We start from the raw sequence: 18,303 nt of genomic DNA on the forward strand, positions 1-18,303 counted from the left end.
GCCTGTAATTTCCCGGGTCCCCCCTAGATCCTTTCTTAAAGATTGGTGTGACATTGGCCATCTTCCAGTCTTCAGGGATGGAGCCTGATTTCAGGGAGAAGTTGCATATTAATGTGAGAAGATCAGCAATTTCATGCTTGAGCTCTTTAAGAACTCTTGGGTGAATGCAATCTGGGCCAGGGGATTTGGTAACATTTAGTTTATCAATGGCTGCCAGAACTTCTTCCTTGTCTACCACTATCTTCGCTAGTTCCTCGGATTCGCCTCCTAAGAAGCATGGTTCAGGTTCAGGAATTTTCCTCACCTCCTCTTGGGTGAAGACAGATGCAAAGAATTCATTCAGCTTCTCTGCAATCTCCCTGCCATCTTTTAGCACACCTTTTGTTCCTTTGTCATCTAACGGGCCTACCGCTTCCCTTGCTGGCTCCCTGCTTTTGATGTACTTGAAGAACTGTTTGTTGCTGGTCTTGATGTTCGCAGCCATGCGTTCCTCATAATCCTTTTTTGCCTCCCTTACAGCTAACTTGCTTCTCTTTTGCCACCATTTGTGTTCCCTCTCATATTCTTCATCAGTCGAGCTAGACTTCCATTTTCTAAAAGTCATCTTCTTTTTTCTGATAATTTCCTCAACCTCTCTTGTTAACCATGGTGGCTTTCTTTGGGACTGGGTGCTGCCTTTTCTAACCTGTGGAACACATTCCAGCTGAGCTTTTATTACTGTGTTTTTAAATAACCTCCAAGCATCCTGGACAATTTTGACTCTCTTGATTTTCCCTTTCAGCTTCCTGCGCACTATCCCCCTCATCTTTGAGAAATTTCCCTTTCTGAAGGCGAATGTAACTACATTAGTAGTTGCCACTTGTTCGCATGCTGAGATACTGAATCTGACAGCATTGTGGTCGCTGTTCCCTATCGGCTCAACAACACTGACTTCCTGCACCAGGTCCTGGGTCCCACATAGAATTAGATCTAGGATCACCTCTCCCCTGGTTGGTTCCACAACCATCTGCTCTAAGCCACAGTCATTTAGCATATCCAGGAATGCTCTCTCCTTACTATGACCTGAACATGCATTTTTCCAGTTTATATGGGGATAGTTAAAATCACCCATTACCACTACATTTTTGTTTTTGTTGGCCTCTCTAATTTCTTTTTCCATCTCAGAATCCTCTTGTGCACTTTGGTCAGGGGGACGATAATATATTCCTAATATTAAACTGTCCTTCACACCTGGTATTGATATCCACAGTGATTCTGTAGGGGAACCAGCTCCCCTTTCATTGTCTATTTTATGTGATACTATGCTCTCTTTGATGTAAAGGGCAACTCCACCCCCAATGCGCCCTGTCCTATCCTTCCTATAGAGCCTGTAGCCTGGTATAACAGCATCCCACTGGTTCTCCTCATTCCACCATGTCTCTGTAATGCCCACTATATCAAAGTCCTCCTTCAAAACTCTGTACTCCAGCTCCCCCATTTTAGGCTTCCACTGCTTCTACTATTAGCATAGAGACACCTGTATAAATTCTGCTCCCTGTCCTTAACCTGGGATTTATGTGCTTTACTCTCAAGTCTTTTGTAGACACTATCCCTTGTCACATGCACATTGCTATGTTCCTCGCTTGTTTGTGATTGATTTAGAAAAACCTCCCTCTCTGTCTGCATCCCCATAGATACTGTATTCCGAACCGAAGTCACCTCAGCTCCTGTCGGCTTTCCCCCAGTGATCAGTTTAAAAGCTGTTCTGCCACCTTTTTAACATTGAGCGCCAGCAGCCTGGTTCCTCTTTGGTTAAGATGAAGCCCGTCCCCTTTGTACAGGGCCTGCCTTTGTCCCAAAAGCTGTTCCCTGTGTTCCTGACAAATCTGAAACCCTCTGACGGCATGAGCACCACCTCTCATCCAATTTCGCATTGAGTGACCCTGTATCTCCGCTGCCTTAGCTCCTCGCCTCTTGGCAAAGGCTGCGGAACTGGTAGCATTTTTGAGAATGCCACCTTGGGGGGTCCTGGACTTCAACCTGTTGCCTAGCAGCCTAAATTTAGCCTCCAGAACCTCCCAGCTACATTTCCCAATGTCATTGGTGCCAATGTGGGACCTCAAGCAACTGCTGACTCCAATTCCCAGCACTGTCTAAAAGCCTATCTTAGACGGCGCGTGACATCCGCGAACCTTCGTGCGACCAGGCAGGCAAGTCACCATGCGCGGGTCATCACGCCTCTCACAAACCCAACTCTCTACATTTCCTAATGATCGAATCACCCACTACAAGGGAGCCTCCCCACCTCCCTAAGGGGTATCCTCAGTGCGAAGAGGATAGCTGGGATCACTCAGTTAAGGAAGGGATCCCATCTAAGGGAGCATCTTCCCCCACTCCTCAGACTGGCACCCTCCGTCCCTCAAGACCTTTCATTCTCCTCCTGACTTTATTATTTGAAGAGATGTCACCTTGGGAGTGGGACCCGGCTGTTAGGTCCCTGAAAGCCTCTGCCTGTCACCCTCTCTGCCTCCTTTTCAGCTTGCTCCAGGTCTGCCACCTTGGCTTCAAGAGAACGGACACGCATTCCTGGAGTGCCAGGAGCTCATTGCAGCGAGGGCACACCCACGACTTCTGTCCTAGTGGCAGATAGTCATACATGTGACACTCAGTGCAAAACACTGGAAAGCCCTCACCAACCCTGCTGGCTTCCTGCCTTCATATCTAATTTGTTTAGATATTTAAATATTAAGCTTTTAGTCAGTGCCCCCCTGGAACTATCTGCACGTACTATCTGTCAAATATGTCCTTATTAATTTAAAAAACAAAAAAATAAATGGTACCAGAGACTGAACTAAAGCCCCACCTCTCAGGAGCCCAGGACAAAGAGGAACAAGAGATGAACTCTGTTAACCCCTGTTAAGCCCCACCTTCCAGATTCAGCAGCCTTAGCTCACAGGAGCCTTACAAGGAGAAAAAGAGACAACCCCTGTTAAAATACACTGTTTTAAAAGCTGTGGCTTTGAGAAAAGCCCTCCAAAATGAACACCAGCAGGTCACTCTGCTCGTCCTGGCCAAGTCTTCTTCTCCACTGCTGCGGCCTGAAATTGACGAGCAAACTCAGGATCGGTATTTTGAAGACCTAGCAGTAACTGGTCGTTGGCAAAGTACAGGGGCGCGACCCAAAACCACTCAGTGGGAGCTCCCCGTAGGGACTCCTCGGAGTCGGATTCTCCTCCCCCGGGGTGCCCAAGCTCACTTGCCCACAGCCGAGGGGGATGACGACTGCTTGGTGAACGTGGATGCCTCTCATCCTGACTTCATACCTGTGGAGACTGGTGGTGAGGATGATCCAGTCGAGCCTCCCGACCCTCCAGGAGCCAGCTCATCTCACCACGGAGATGCAGAGGATCCAGGCTGGTTGAGACCTGTTAAGGATCTTGATGCATATACCCTTCACGCTCAACATGAGGCCCTGGAAAGAGCCAAGCATGAATGGCAAGAGGCCAGGGAAGCCTTGATTGATGATTGTGTGCATCAGCGGTTCCAGTTGCGTCAAGAATTCGATCGGGAAAGAGAAGCTCTCTACCTCCAACTCCAAAAAGATCGGGAGCAACAGGAACGTGATTTGTTGCAGGCGGCGGAACAATCCAAGCAGGAACTCCTCTGGGAAGTGCAACAATTACATAGGCCTCCTACACTTCATGTAAGTAAAAGCCGAAGTTCCTGTTCCACTCACATAGCAAAATGTTGGAGACGCTACCTCAATTCAACGAGAATGTGAAGCCTTGGAAAAACAATGAGCTGCCCTCCTTCGTAAGGAATGGGAGATGATTGACATGGAAGCACGAGAGCGAGTGGCGACTGCAGATCTTCAACGGGAACTCACCATCCAAGCTGCCCTGAGGGCGGACCGTCGTTCGCGACTCGTCACCCAACCAACCATACAGTCCGTGGAAGATCGTCACAGCGGAACGCAGCCTTGACGCCTACCTCAACCTCCACCGATACCTCCAGCTGTATTAGCGCCTCTGGCTCCTGCAGGCCATGGGCTTCCATGACCTCGCATCCCAGCTCGTTTTGATGGAACGGCGTCCAAACTACCCTACTTTATATTGCAACTTGATGCTCACATGCAAGAATATGATTATATGTATCGTTCGGAACGGGAAAATGTGCGGGACATTGGCTCGGTCCTCGATGGGGAGGCAGCTGAATGGTTCGTGGAGCTGTTTGAATTTGATGCCTACGAATTGAATTCAGTGCCTGAGTTACTCCAAGCCTTCGGTTTGAGGATAAAGATGTGGTTAACAGGGCGAGGAAAACCTTGAAAACTATCAGGCAGGGTAGTCAACCCTTTGCTGAGTTTGCTCGTCAATTTCAGGCCGCAGCCAGCAAGATCCCTGACTGGCCTGACCGTGTGAAATGTGAGTACTTTTATGAAGCCATTGACCCCGAAATTCATCGATGGGCTGTCATGCACAATGAACCTCGGACCGTAGCAGAGTGGATCGAGATTTGAAGTATCATAGTCGGCTGGCTTAATCGATCCAAGGGGACGACTGCCAAAACCCAACCAAGCAAGCAAGACAGTGGAGAAACCTACTGGAAGTGTCACTGGCTCTGAAACCACCCTCGAGAGACACTGCCGGCTGGGTCTCTGTCTCTACTGTGGTGATCCAGGACACATGGCTGCCAACTGCCCAAAGAAGGCTAAACCCAGTACGGGGGCTCCACCAAAAAAGGCAGCTGCCAAACCACCACACCGTTCTATCACCCCAAAGTCATCCCAAGGTGTCTCCAAAGCTTTGACTGTGAAGGAGTTAGATTTCCCAGAGGAGGAGGAGGACGAGCTGGCTGAAGTTGGTCTTTCTACTGCAGTCCCTGAAAACTCCGAGTCCCTGAAGGATGCAGTGAGTGAGGGTGGTGCCCCTATTACTTTAATGACTACTCTTACCAATCCAGCCAAAAACACTCATATTCTTGCACGAGCCCTTGGACACTCTAGTTGTTCCCACTGCCTTATGCGCCTGCAAATAGCAGAAGAATTGGGATTAGAACGTATTCCCTTGGCCAAACCTATTCCATTCACCCAAATGGACAGTAGCCCACTGGGAGGGGAAGGGCCAGCTCATTTTAAGACTGAACCTGTACTGTTACATTGTGCTGAACACTGGGAGCATCGCAGTTTCATTTTGGCTCAGGTGGCTAGGCATCCCATAGTTTTGGGGATGTCTTGGTTGGAAGCCCACGATCCCACCATACGATGGGCTCCCCGCATAGTACGTTTTACCGATCCTCCTTGTGGAGATCATATGCAGGAAGCGGACCTACCCGATATGACCATTGCTGCTTCAGCTTCGGAAGTCGCCCCCCAGCCGGAACTGCCCGGAGTGCCTAAACAATATTGGGATCTCTCCAGGGTGTTCGAGGAGAGGGAGTGTGATCAATTGCCACCCCATCGGAATACTGACTGTAAAATTGAACTGATTCCGGGTGCCAAACTCCCTAAGGGAAGGATTTATAGGATGAGCCCAACAGAGGAGATTGAGTTGCGGGCATTTCTGGATAAAAATTTGGCAAGAGGCTTCATCCGAAGGGCAACCAAAAGTACTTATGCTGCACCGGTGCTGTTTGTTAAGAAAAAAGACAGCTCATTCAGATTGTGTACTGATTACAGAGGTCTGAATGCTGTATCTATCTCCAATAAATACCCCCTACCATTAATTAAGGATTTACTAGATGCTCTGGGTTCAGGGCAGATCTTCACCAAGTTGGATCTGCGGGAAGCTTATTATAGAGTGTGGATCGCCGAAGGCTTTGAATACCTTACAGCGTTCAATACTAAGTTTGGTCAATATGAATATCTTGTAATGCCTTTTGGATTAAATGGGGCTCCGGGGGCTTTCATGGCTGTGATCAATGAGGTGTTACAGCATCTATTGTTCAAAGGTGTTGTGGTGTATTTAGATGATGTACTGATTTATTCTGAAAACGAAGAGGAGCATGTAAAGTTAGTCTGAACAGTCTTGCAACGACTCTTCGATAACTCTTTATTTGTCAAACTGCCCAAGTGTGCTTTCCACCAGGAGAAGCTGGATTTTCTTGGCTACCGGATCTCAGCGGAAGGCTTAGAAATGGATCCTGCCAAGGTAGAGGCAGTGATTAATTGGCCAGCCCCTTCGTCTCGGCGGGAATTACAATCGTTCTTGGGGTTTGCAAACTTTTATCGTGACTTTATCCCAAGATTCGCTCAAATTGCTTTACCTTTAACTGATCTGTTGCGGACTAAGGACAAGGGACCCTTGGATGCGAAACCAGGTGCCCCCCTTCATTGGTCTGACAAGTGCCAGCAGGCTTTTCAACAACTCAAAACCATGTTCACCACAGAACCGGTTTGGGCACATCCCGACCGTTCTCTCCCTTTTGTTGTTCATGTAGATGCCTCCGATAAGGCTCTAGGTGCAGCCCTTCTACAGAAAAATAAAGATGGAAAACTCATTCCATGTGCCTACTTATCCAAGAAATTGTCCAGTCCTGAATTAAACTGGACAGTAGGAGATAAAGAAACTGCCGCCATTAAAGAAGCCCTTAGCACTTGGCGGCATTGGTTGGAGGGGGTGGCACATCCTTTCCAGGTTTGGTCTGATCACAAGAACCTATCGGCTCTTTCAACCCCCACAAAAATGTCGGCCAAACAACTGCGTTGGGCAGATTTTTTATCTCGTTTCCACTTTACTGTGCACCTTTCCCCCGGGAGAGCCAACCGGTTAGCAGATGCCTTCTCTTGCCAGCCTAAAGGGGCGGAGACCTCTTTATGTGCCATTCCACGCACTGTTTTCTCTCCAACGCAGTTAGGATTGGTGGTCACCAGGGCTCAAGCAAAAGCACAGGTTGATCCAACTCTGCCTTCGACCCAACCGCCCTCTGCCCACATTGATGTTGTTACACCCTTTTTGCAAGAGCTCCATATGCGGGGCATAGTCCCGTCCTGGAGGAGGACACTGATCCTTTGTTAGTTTTGAAGGAGGGGGTGTGGCGGAGAGGGGACTGTTGGTATGTTCCGCCTTCTTTACATAAGAGTGCTGCTCATGGGTCATGTTGCTAAGCAGGCGGGACACTTTGGATTTTAAAAAACCCTGCATTTACTACGCCGCCAATTTTGGTGGCGTTCCATGTGTAAAGGCATTGAGGCATATGTGAAAGGGTGTCCTACATGTGCAGAGGCCAAATACAATCCTGGCAAGTCCCATGGTTTATTGCAACCCATTCCTCCTCCATCCTACCCATGGCAAGTTATCTCCATGGATTTTATTACCGACTAACCCCAGAGTCATGGCAATATGGTACTATGGGTGGTGGAAGATCTATTTTCCAAGCAAGCCCATTTTATACCCTGTTCCACCATCCCTTCAGCTCCCAAGTTGGCAAAGATGTTCATTCAGCATGTCTATCGTTTGCACTCCGCCCCCACCAAGATAATGTCGGACCGCGGTCCTCAATTCATCTCTAAGTTTTGGAAAACATTTTTGGGTCTGTTGGGGGTTGAACCCATGGTGCCCGCTCTGTACCACGTGCAGACCGACGTCCAGTTGGAATGCACCAACCAAACATTGGAGCAGTACCTGCGTTGTTATACTACCATCAACATAATTGGACTGACTTGTTGCCTTTTGCAGAATATGCATACAATAATGCGGTGCACAGCAGCACTAAGAAAACTCCTTTTGAGGTGGTTTCTGGACGCTCTGCCCCACCGTTCCCCCTGCTGGGTTCTGATCCTCTACAACCCCAGGAATTCAATGACTGGATCCAAACCATAGTTAAGGGTTGGGATTCCATCGGTATAGCCCTCCGCTAAGCTCAGGATTTCCAAAAGACTCAGGCAGACAAAAACCGCAGTGATTTCCCTTTGCATGTTGATGATTGGGTGTATTTATCTACCAAGAATCTTCGTGACATGCACAAATATTCCAAGCTTGGAAAAAAGTTTATTGGGCCCTTTCGTATTGTACAGGTTATCAATAATGTAACTGCTAGACTTGAATTGCCTAAGTCACTTAGCAATATTCATCCTGTTTTCCATTCCAGCTTACTCAATGCTTGGCATGGCCATATTTCAATGCTTGGCATGGCCCTCCGGAACGCCCTCCACCAGTTATGATTGATGGACACAAACATTATGAGATTGATGCTATTCTGGACTCCCATATGCATTGGCAACGCTTGCAGTATCTTGTTTCGTGGGTGGGCTTCCATTCGGGCCACAATCAGTGGATCAATGCTTTAGATGTACATGCTCCTATCTTAGTGACTGCGTTTCATAAGGCTTTTCCTCTCAAGCCGGGGGTGTGTGTGTTTCTTTGGAGAGGCGGAATGTAAGGTTGTGGTGAGTGTGTGTTTTCCGACCTTGAGAGGTTCCCGCCGAAGGTTCTTGGCTTAATGCCTGGGAAGGGGAATTTTCCTGTTTTGGTTACCTTTCACTTGCTTGCTAGTCTGTGTGAAATCCTGCCTTGTTTATACTATTTTGGCGGGAGCCTGTTTGATACCCAGTAAAAGCTGTTGATCGAGATCTGGGCTTCAGATCTCGCATCACTTGTTTCCGACTAAGAATGCCAACTCAATGAAGAACGGTTGCTTTTGCCTGGACCTTACCAGTTCGTTACACCTTTCCTATTTGATCTGTTTCTCTGAAATAGATTATACCCTTCCATTCTTACGTTCCAATCATGAGACTCATCCCACCAGGTTTCAGTGATGCCTATAATATCATATTTGTTTTGCTGCATTAAGAATTCAAGTTCATCTTGTTTATTTCCCATGCTCTGCGCATTGGTGTAGAGACATCAAAGGCCATGGTGCATTTCCTCTGGCTGCTTCTTTAAGGTTTTTTCCCTCCCGCTGTTGCCTTCTTGACCTATTCGCTCAGTTCTCTCTATAACCTTTGGACTACTATCATCATCATTTTTTGAACTCCTATCTGTTTGAATACTGTCTCCCTCTCCCGCATAACTCAGTTTAAAGCTATGGACTCCCAAAGGGGATGCCCTCATCCCCCACTGTTTCCAATTGGAGCTAATAGGAGATGAGGGCTACACATTTGAGAGTCCATAACTTTGGACCAAACCTGGGTGGTATAAGCAGCAGGGTCTCCTAAAGATACCCTGAAATTTTGGTGCTGCTAGCTTAACAATTCCACCCCTGACAGCAGGCACCCTCCAAATTTCCCCAGATTCTGCTTTTAAATCCACACCCTTTGGCATGGATGTAAAGGGAAAATCTGAGGTCCCCAGTTTAAACATTGAAAGTGATGCTGTTTAAGGGTGGGGGAGAATCCACCCCAAAACAGCATCACTTTAAATTTTGTTTCAACTGGGTACCCCAGATTCTCCTTTAAGGTGGATTTAAGAGGAGAATCTGGGTTCCCCAGTTTAAACACCATTGAAAGTGATGCTGTTTAAGGGTGGGGGAGAATCCACCCCAAAACAGCATCACTTTAAATTTTGTTTCAACTGGGTACCCCAGATTCTCCTTTAAGGTGGATTTAAGAGGAGAATCTGGGTTCCCTAGTTTAAACACCATTGAAAGTGATGCTGTTTGGGGGAGGATTTCAGCATCACAGCGGCCGTCCATTGGGGGGGTGGGGGCACAAAACTCAGATTTTGCACCGGGCTCCATTTTCCCTAACTATGCCTCTGCCCAAAGGGGAGGGCAGAAGGGACTGCCAGCTGCTGGCTGGGAGCCCAGTCAGTGGGGGGAGGAGAGTCTGCTGCTCCTGGTCTGGGAGAGCTGCTTTTATGAGCACTGAGGCTAGGGGCGGGGCTTGGGGAGGCATGGCCACACCCCCAGGGGTGGGTGGGGGCGTGCCCCCACCCTCCAACCTCCCCATAAAAATCTATACCTATGTCCCTGCATCTTTGCATAGCAAGTTCCACCCAAACACTTACTGACTGGTTTCTACCCTGGGACATGGACAATATATACCCCACTAAACATTCTTTTCTGACTAGACACAGTGCGTAACACTAGGTCCTAACAGTTTCGAAAACCCTTGCTCAATCTGGTGCAGTGCTAAAATATACTTGTGACCCTTTTATTTCTAAAAAATACTTTTAAACCTTAGATGTGGAGAACAGTTTTCTGTACCATGAATGCTCCACCGTCTTGGATGTGCTATCTAAATAGGGGGGGGGGGGAGGGAAGGCTGGCAACTGGTGAGCAGCTTTTCTTCCAATCTGCCCTGTGGAACCCAAGAGAGGGGAACCAAGGGAAACTGAGGCAAGGCCTCATGGTTGGAAAGGAAGTTGGGGAATCCTGGTCTTCCCCAGCGGGCAGTTCCTGAAACAGTCAGGTGGTGGCAATGGTTTACCCAGAGAGAAAGCTAGCCCTCCCCAGGAAAAGTTGGCAACCCTGGGAGAGGCTTGGGAGCAGAAGCAGAATAGAGAGGATTGGGAGCGGAATAGAGAACTGCCAGGCAAAGCAAGCCTGTTCCGCCACAGGATAGAAGCCATCCTGAACTCCCGCCTGCACAGAAAACGTTTGCAATACTTGGTGTCCTGGACTTATTTTCCGCTTGGTTGTAATGCATGGGTTGATGCAAGTCATGTGCAGGCCCCCAGATTAATAAAGACCTTCCACCATGCTTATCCTGACTGACCACAGGGTGGGGGGAGGCCTTAAAGGGAGCGGAATGTCAGGCTGGAGCCTGGAAACCAGCAAAGAGGCACCAGTGGGGAGGGGAAGCTCCACAGAAGTGGGCAAAACTACTTTGGTTTTCCCGTGAAGAGGCTCTCACAGCTAAAGACATTAACTCAATTTTCTGACCTTGGGTTAATCCTGCATTCCTGCTCTTCATGCCTTCTGTAGTGTGGGATAGTATTACGGGCTAGGGAGGTGGCGGAGGAAAGGGGTTTGATATACTGGGATTGTTTGGAGATTCTGGCAGAACCAGCTTTTTCCCTCTTACCCAATAAAGGCTTCTTAACCTTGAAGTTACAGAGTCTGATTTGGATCATACATCCAGGGTTTGACAAGCACAGAGAAGCATTGCCCTCTACCTGGCCCCAAAGGGCAGCACCTGGAGAACACTGCCAGTCAACGGCAGGCATGGAGGGAGTGTCCATAGTAGCAGCCTCACCATCAATCAAGAACGCCTGTCCTGCTTTGGAGGTGATGCCCCCGACCCCCCAGGTGATGCCAGAAGAAGACTTCCAACTCCATGGCCAAGCCCACTGTGGGCAAGGGAGCACTGGGAGCTGCAGTTCAGGGGTGGGGGTGGGGAAACAATGGAGTATCTGCGTCAACTCTGATGACTGGTAGCATGCCCATGTGGGTCACCCCTTTAGACTGGCAGTAGTGCCATCACCAGCAGGGAGGGGGGGTGCAGGTGGGGAGAGGGCATGCAGAGAGTAGGACAGATTAGCCAAGAGAATCTCCACACATGTCTACCCTCAGCAACACCCTGCACCAAGACAAGCAAAGGTTTACTGGAACTGGCCCTGGTTCTACAGAATCAACATCCAGGCATCCTGCAACCAGAGGCATAGCTAAGGAAAATGGAGCCCGGTGCAAAATCTGAGTTTTGCTGCCCTCCATGTTCATTTGTGTTTTTTGTATTTGTTAGTGTTTTTCAGTTTTCAGCCTGCAGGGGGCACAGTTTTTAGGCTAGTAGTATCAAATTTTCAGGATATCTTTAGGAGACTATCCTGACGATGCCAGCCAGGTTTGGTAAAGTTTGGTTCAGGGGGTCCAAAGTTATGGTCTCGCAAAGGTGTAGCCCCCACCTCCTATTAGCTCCCATTGGAAACAATGGGGATGGGGGCATCCCTTTTGGGAGTCCATAACTTGGGACTCCCTGAACCAAATCTCACCTAACTTGGGTGGTATCATCAGGAGAGTCTCCCAACAAATCTCTGAAATGTTGGTGCTGCTAGACTAACAACTGCGCCCTCTGCAGGCCAAAAACTGAAAAAAACACAAAAAATACAAAAAACAAACCTGAGATTTTTGCTGCCCCCAGGTGTGCGCCCAGTGCCTCTGCCGCAACCACCTGTCATACCTCCTGACCTCTTATGCACAGGATGACCCAGACAACAGGGCCACCCACAGACTGGCTTATTGCAAAATGCTAATGATTATTGAGTGGGCATTTGGGTAGCTGAAGATGTGTACAGATACCTGCACCCCACTGGTGGCCAGAGAACGGTCCAACTGAATCTCATGGCCAAGATCTTTGCTGTTTGTGCAGTGTTCTACAACATTGTGGTGCAACAGCACCTAACCCCCTCATTCTGGACCCCATTAAGAGCAGAAGGGCTGCTGCAGGGGATCTAGAGGAACTGTCTGGGTGGCAACCACACAGGATCTGGGGACCATCCATCTGGCAGCAATCCCAGGCTGTCCAATAAGAGGTAGCCACCCAGCAACTGATGGCTATTGGGCCACTAATTCTCTTTCACATGGGTTGAGAGAGCCCTGAAGAGGGGAAGAGGCATCACCAGATACCGAGCTTGGAACCCCCACATTTGTGGAGAGGTGGCTGATTGCCATCTGCTGATAACTTGCACCAGATGTTAGAACCTGTGGGCAGAACTCTTTTGGTGCAACCAGCCAACGGGGCTGGTCCTGGGAACAGCACATCTGATCAGATGGCTGTTCCCAATACCGTTCAGACCCCAGGTCCCTTCTCATGAGGATGGGTCCTCCATGCTCAGTGTACACTGAGTCCAAGTATGGCCATGCTGGGCCTGAGCATGCCCTTGGATCCCAGGATATACCCATATGTGGGGACCACCCATCTCCAGGGTGGCTGGGCAGTCGTGAAGTGTTGGGGTCACTGGCATGGGCCAGTCACACATGTAATCCCCGGTCACACCTACATGCTGACATATGACCAAGCTGCAAGGGCTACCAGTTGGCGCTGCAAAAACCAGGTTCAATAATAAGATCTGCCCTCACCTAAATGGCCCAGGCTCAGCTGACCTTGCCACATCTTGTAAGTTGAGGAGGAGGAGGAGGAGAAGAGTTGGATTTATACCCCCCCTTTCTCTCCTGTAGGAGACTCAAAGGGGCTGACGATATCCTTTCCCTTCCCTCCCCCCCCCAACAAACACCCTGTGAGGTAGGTGGGGCTGAGAATGCTCCATAGAATGCTCCAATGCTCTGCCAGCTCCATCGGGGCATCTCCATTGTGGTTTTCCAGTGTTGCACGAGCCCAGGAATGGCCCCTTTTGTCCTGGCACAGCCCTATGCTGGAAATATGCTGGTGTACTTTAGCCATGGCACCCATTCATCACGTTGCTGCACTGCTCACAGGGCCAGTGTACCTCACTGCTGCAGTAAGAGTCTCATGCCAGCGCATGTGGCATCTACGCTGGTGCACGAGTCATGCTGCCTCCTGAGTACAGCTCAAGTGGCAGAGCGGGGAATCAAACCCGGTTCCTCCAGATTAGAGTACACCTGCTCTTAACTACTACGCCACTCTGCTCTAAAGGAACCAGAGTGCAATCTGAGAGCAGAGTGGTGTAGTGGTTGAGCAGGTGTACTCTAATCTGGAGGAACTGGGTTTGATTCCCCGCTCTGCAACTTGAGCTGGGGAGCCTTATCTGGAGAATTCAAATTAGCCTGTACACTCCCAACACATGCCAGCTGGGTGATCTTGGGCTAGTCACAGTTCTTCAGAATTCTCTCAGCCCCACCTACCTCACAGGGTGTTTGTTGTGAGGGGGGAAGGGAAAGATAGCCAGCCCTTGAGTCTCCTGAAGGGGGGATATAAATCCAACTCTTCTTCTTTAAATTGGTAACTTTAAACTTTATGTTGAGAAATGTTAGGCTTTTCCTATCTTGAGGTTTCTAGTACTTATAGGGTTAATTAGCATCCATGTGTATTTTTTACATTTCTTGCCTAACAAAAAGGTTTTTTCCAATTAAAAATCAGTAACTCATTGAAAGTGTCTGTCTGGTTTACTGTTCAAATGGTTTTATTTATTTATTCATTTATTCAATTTATTTATTCATTCAATTTGGTATACCGCCCCATCCCCGGAGCGATTGCTACATTAAATTGGCGTCCCGCAAAAACCCTTACTTAAAATCCTCCTAACGAGGGAAGAGGGGGGCACGGTGGGTCCTAAAGATGTAAAGGGGCCCTCACAGGAGAACAGAGGGGGGCACAATTCAGCGCCTGGTCTCTCCAAAGGCCCAGTGGAACAATCCAGTCTTACAGGCCCTGCGGAAATGGCCGAGATCCCGCAGGGCCTGGACAGCTGTAGGGAGAGTGTTCCACCAGGCCAGGGCCAGAGCCATAAAGGCCCTGGCCCGAGTGGAGGTCAGTCGCATTATCAAGTGGCCAGGCACTTTCAGTAGATTGGCCTCTGCCGAACTCAGAGGCCGAGTAGGGACATGTGGGGTAATGCGGTCCCGAAGGTACGAAGGTCCCAGGCTGTGTAAGACTTTAAAGGTCAACACCCACACCTTGAAGATGATTCGGAATTCAACTGGAAGCCAATGCAGGTGGCGCAGCACAGGCTGAATGTGATCTCGAAAGGCGCCCCCTGTAAGTAGGCGAGCTGCTGCATGTTGGACCAGTTTTAACTTCTGGATCAGACAAAAGGAAAGGCCTGCGTAGAGTGAGTTACAATAGTATAGCCTGGAGATAACCATTGCATAGATCACAGTGGCTAGGTCTGCATGGGAGAGGAAGGGAGCCAACCACCGGGCCTGACTAAGATGGAAAAACACAGTCCGGGTTATATAGGCCACCTGGGTCTCCAATGAAAGAGACGAATCCAGGTGGACCCCAGACTGCGGCCGGATGTCGGCACCAATGAGACTCCCACTCTGGTGGCCGGAAATTCCCAACCTCCCCCCCATGACCGAGCCAAGGATCTCCGTCTTCGATGGATTAAGCTTTAACCTGCTCTGCTTCAACCAACCAATGACCGCCTCCAAACAATGCTGTAGAGCCGCAGGGGCGGCTGCTGCTCCTTTTCCATCAACAGAATGAGCTGAGTGTCATCAGCATACTGGTGACAGATCAGCCCAAAGCTCTGTACCAACTGAGCAAGGGGCCGCATATAGATGTTAAATAATAGTGGGGATAACAGTGCCCCCTGAGGTACATCGCACCACACTTACTGACTCCGACCCAGGAGGAACGAGACAATCCACTGAAGGACAACGCCCCGAACTCCGGAAGCGGCCTGGCAGTGGGTCAAAAGATCGTGGTCAACCACATCAAACACTGCGGTGAGATCTAATAACACCAACAGCGCCAATCCGCCTCGGTCAAGTTGCATACGGAGCGTATCTGTGACAGCAACAAGAACAGACTCCGCCCCATGCCCAAGCCATGGAAGCCGGACTGGAAGGGATCGAAGGCCGATGTGTCATCCAGGAAACCCTGAAGCTGCTCCAACACCACTCTCTCAATTACCTTCCCCAGAAACAAAAGATTCGAAACGGGTCGTAATTGGCCAGATCTCCAGGATCTAATGATGGTCTTTTCAAGAGTGGGCGGACCACTGCCTCCTTCAACCCACCCAGAAAGACTCCTTGCTCAAGAGAGTCATTGATGATCTTCAACAGGTGAGGTCGCAGCTCCTCCCGGCAGATTTTAAGCCAGGAGGGGCACCGATCCAGAGGACAGGTAGTAGGTCTAACAGCAGCCAAGACCCTGTCAACAGCGGCTTCAGAGAGCAGGGAAAACTTGGCCAAACAAGGGCTTGAAGACAGCAAGGGAGCCTCCAGTTCACTAATTGTAGCCAAAGTGACAGGAAGGTCCTGGCGGAGTGACGCGATTTTATCTGCAAAAAAGCTCATAAAAGTCTCACAGCTAATAGCCAATTGATGCTTTGTAGAACCATCTAATAAGGAGGTTAAGGACTGAATTATATGAAACAATTGTGCCGGGCGGGAGCTAGAAGATGCGAGAGAGGAGGAGAAGAAGACTCTCTTCGTCTCCGTCGCCATCTCATAGGCTTTCATAAACATCCTATAAGATGTTCGCGCAGCTTTGTCACGAGATTTCCTCCACGCTCGCTCTAGTCATCTGAACCCATTTCATCTGAAGCAGCTCCTCAGTATACCATGGAGCCTGTCGAGCATGGGAGTGCAAAGGGTGCCGGGGAGCAACAACCTCAATGGCATCGGAGAGCTGGGAATTCCAGTCCTCCACCTGCTCATCAAGTGTGCTGGTGGGGTCAGGGTTCTGTAGAGCATTCAGGAATCCAATTGGATCCATAAGTCTCCACGGGTGGGCATAAATCAACCTGTCGCCTAGACAGGGGTGGTGAGGCAAGTCCATCTGAACCTTCAGGGCATAATGATCGGACCATGGCACTCTTATCAATAGAGGATACGACCATATCAACCCCCGACCCAAAGATCAAATCCAGTATGTGACCAGCCTCATGAGTGGGGCCAGAACTTACCGAGAGGCCCAGTGTCGCCATGGACGACACCAGGTCTGCAGCTATTACACATGAGGTGGTGTCAACATGGACGTTGAAGTCACCCAGGACAATAAGTCTAGGGAACTGCAACGCCCAGTCTGCCACCACCTATAGCAGCCACAGCAGGCTGTCCCTTGGTGCGCTAGGCATCCGGTACACCAGGACTGCCAGCCTCTCCATGGCCAACCACTCAAGGCCAACACACTCCATACCGGTGATCTCTGGGAAGGGGACAGCCCTAAAGGGAATGGAATTTTGGATGAACGTCGCTACACCGCCCCCACCCTCCCAGCCCTGTGTTCATGACCGGTGGAGACCTCACCCAAGGCGACGGTCTCGCCCTCACGCACCCAGGTCTCAGTGACACAAGCCAGGTCCAACTGCAGATCCCTGAGAAAATCCCGGAGTACTGTGGTCTTATTATTAATGGACCTAGCATTGATCAACACCAGAGACGAAGCAGAGTGTCTCTGAACCACACCATCCACGTTCCTAGGGTTAGGTCGGTTAAAGTTCAAATGCTCAGAACCCTTCATTCTACCTGTCAAAATAAGTTCTCAGTGAGTTTTTTTTAGCTGAAATGGGTTCTAACAGTTATTTGTGGCCACTTAGCTAAAGAAAATATTTTTAAAGCTAATTGGTTTAGATCCCTTAATAGGAAATAAGACAGTTATCTCATTAGATCTGTAGACTGCAGGGGAAGGGAATGCTGGAACAGAACACTTGTATTACCTTTACTCATTTGCTAAACTATTTTGTATTTTGAATGCCTAAATCAGATCTCCTACAACATCCCACATCTATTCAAAGTGGGGTAATGGGGACAGGCAATGGATAAGCTCCTTTAGAGCTCAATACTTGAAACTGCGAAGTTGTTGTAGATCGCACCATCAGCTTGCAGGAGCACAAGGGAAGTCAGGGCAACCAGGTGAAGCCTCTATGCGACCACACAGGTGCAAGGTGGTGGGTGTACGGAGACACTGTTGTTACCCAGTTAATTGTTGTTGCCATGCCAAGCAGAGACTCTGGATGGTCAGCAGGTTTTTTGGCCTCCTGGGGATCTGCCCAAAGGAAGAAGGCCTTGTGAGCCCATTCCTTCACATCTAATAATTTAAACAGCCCCCACCTTGCTAACTCTGTAGGCACTGCCACTTACGGACACACACAAGTACAGAGAAACTTCTGAAATGCTTACCTACAAAGGGCGAGCACTAGAGTGCCACCTGCAGGCCACTTCCGCTTGTGCAGGATCTTCTTTCTCTTCAACAGGAGACTGGAACTGGGTTCACTCAAGGGCTGCCCAACATCTCTTGGTCCCCACCTAGATTCTTTCCATACCTGTCTCATGAAGCAGCAGAGTTGATCACTGATTTCTTTGCCCTGCCAAGCATAATCTCAAGGGGAAAGAAGCCAGGGCACAGGAAATCAGCTCCTTGTTTTACCTGCTGTCCCAACCTTGGTTAAGCCTCACAGGCCTTCAAAGTTCTTAGTATGAGTAACATGGTGAAGTACAAGCGTGCCATCCTGTGGGGTACAATTTCCTTCCCCTCTAGTATTGCAAACACACAAACAGTTCCCCACAAGCCAAGTCAAAGACCACCCCCAATCCTATGCTACAAAAAGGGAACAAAAATCTAGCAGCAGTAGCAGAACAAACCCTGCCTGGGTCTGAATGCCCAGACTGCCCAGCTTCAAGCCTTGATTCTACCCACCCTGCTTTGCTGCACATTTCTGCCAACTCTCTTGTCTTTCTCTCATCCTTTTTGCCCACCAAGTTGCTGTCTGCCTCCAAGATCTTCCCCATTCAGGCAATCTCTTCCACAGCCTCCCTTGCCTGCTGACCCCAATCCCACCCCACCCATTAGTTGCCTGGATT

General features: G+C 49.2%; 1 protein-coding gene across 7 annotated transcripts in view; it reads left to right on the forward strand.

Annotated features, from left to right (window-relative positions):
• SPTBN4 (spectrin beta, non-erythrocytic 4) overlaps positions 1 to 18,303 on the forward strand; it is a 573,187-nt gene that overhangs the window by 346,384 nt on the left and 208,500 nt on the right. The gene's annotated exons all lie outside the window — the stretch shown is intronic.

This window comes from Sphaerodactylus townsendi, linkage group LG04 (genome assembly GCF_021028975.2).
Source record: "Sphaerodactylus townsendi isolate TG3544 linkage group LG04, MPM_Stown_v2.3, whole genome shotgun sequence".
Classification (NCBI taxonomy): Eukaryota; Metazoa; Chordata; class Lepidosauria; order Squamata; family Sphaerodactylidae; genus Sphaerodactylus; species Sphaerodactylus townsendi.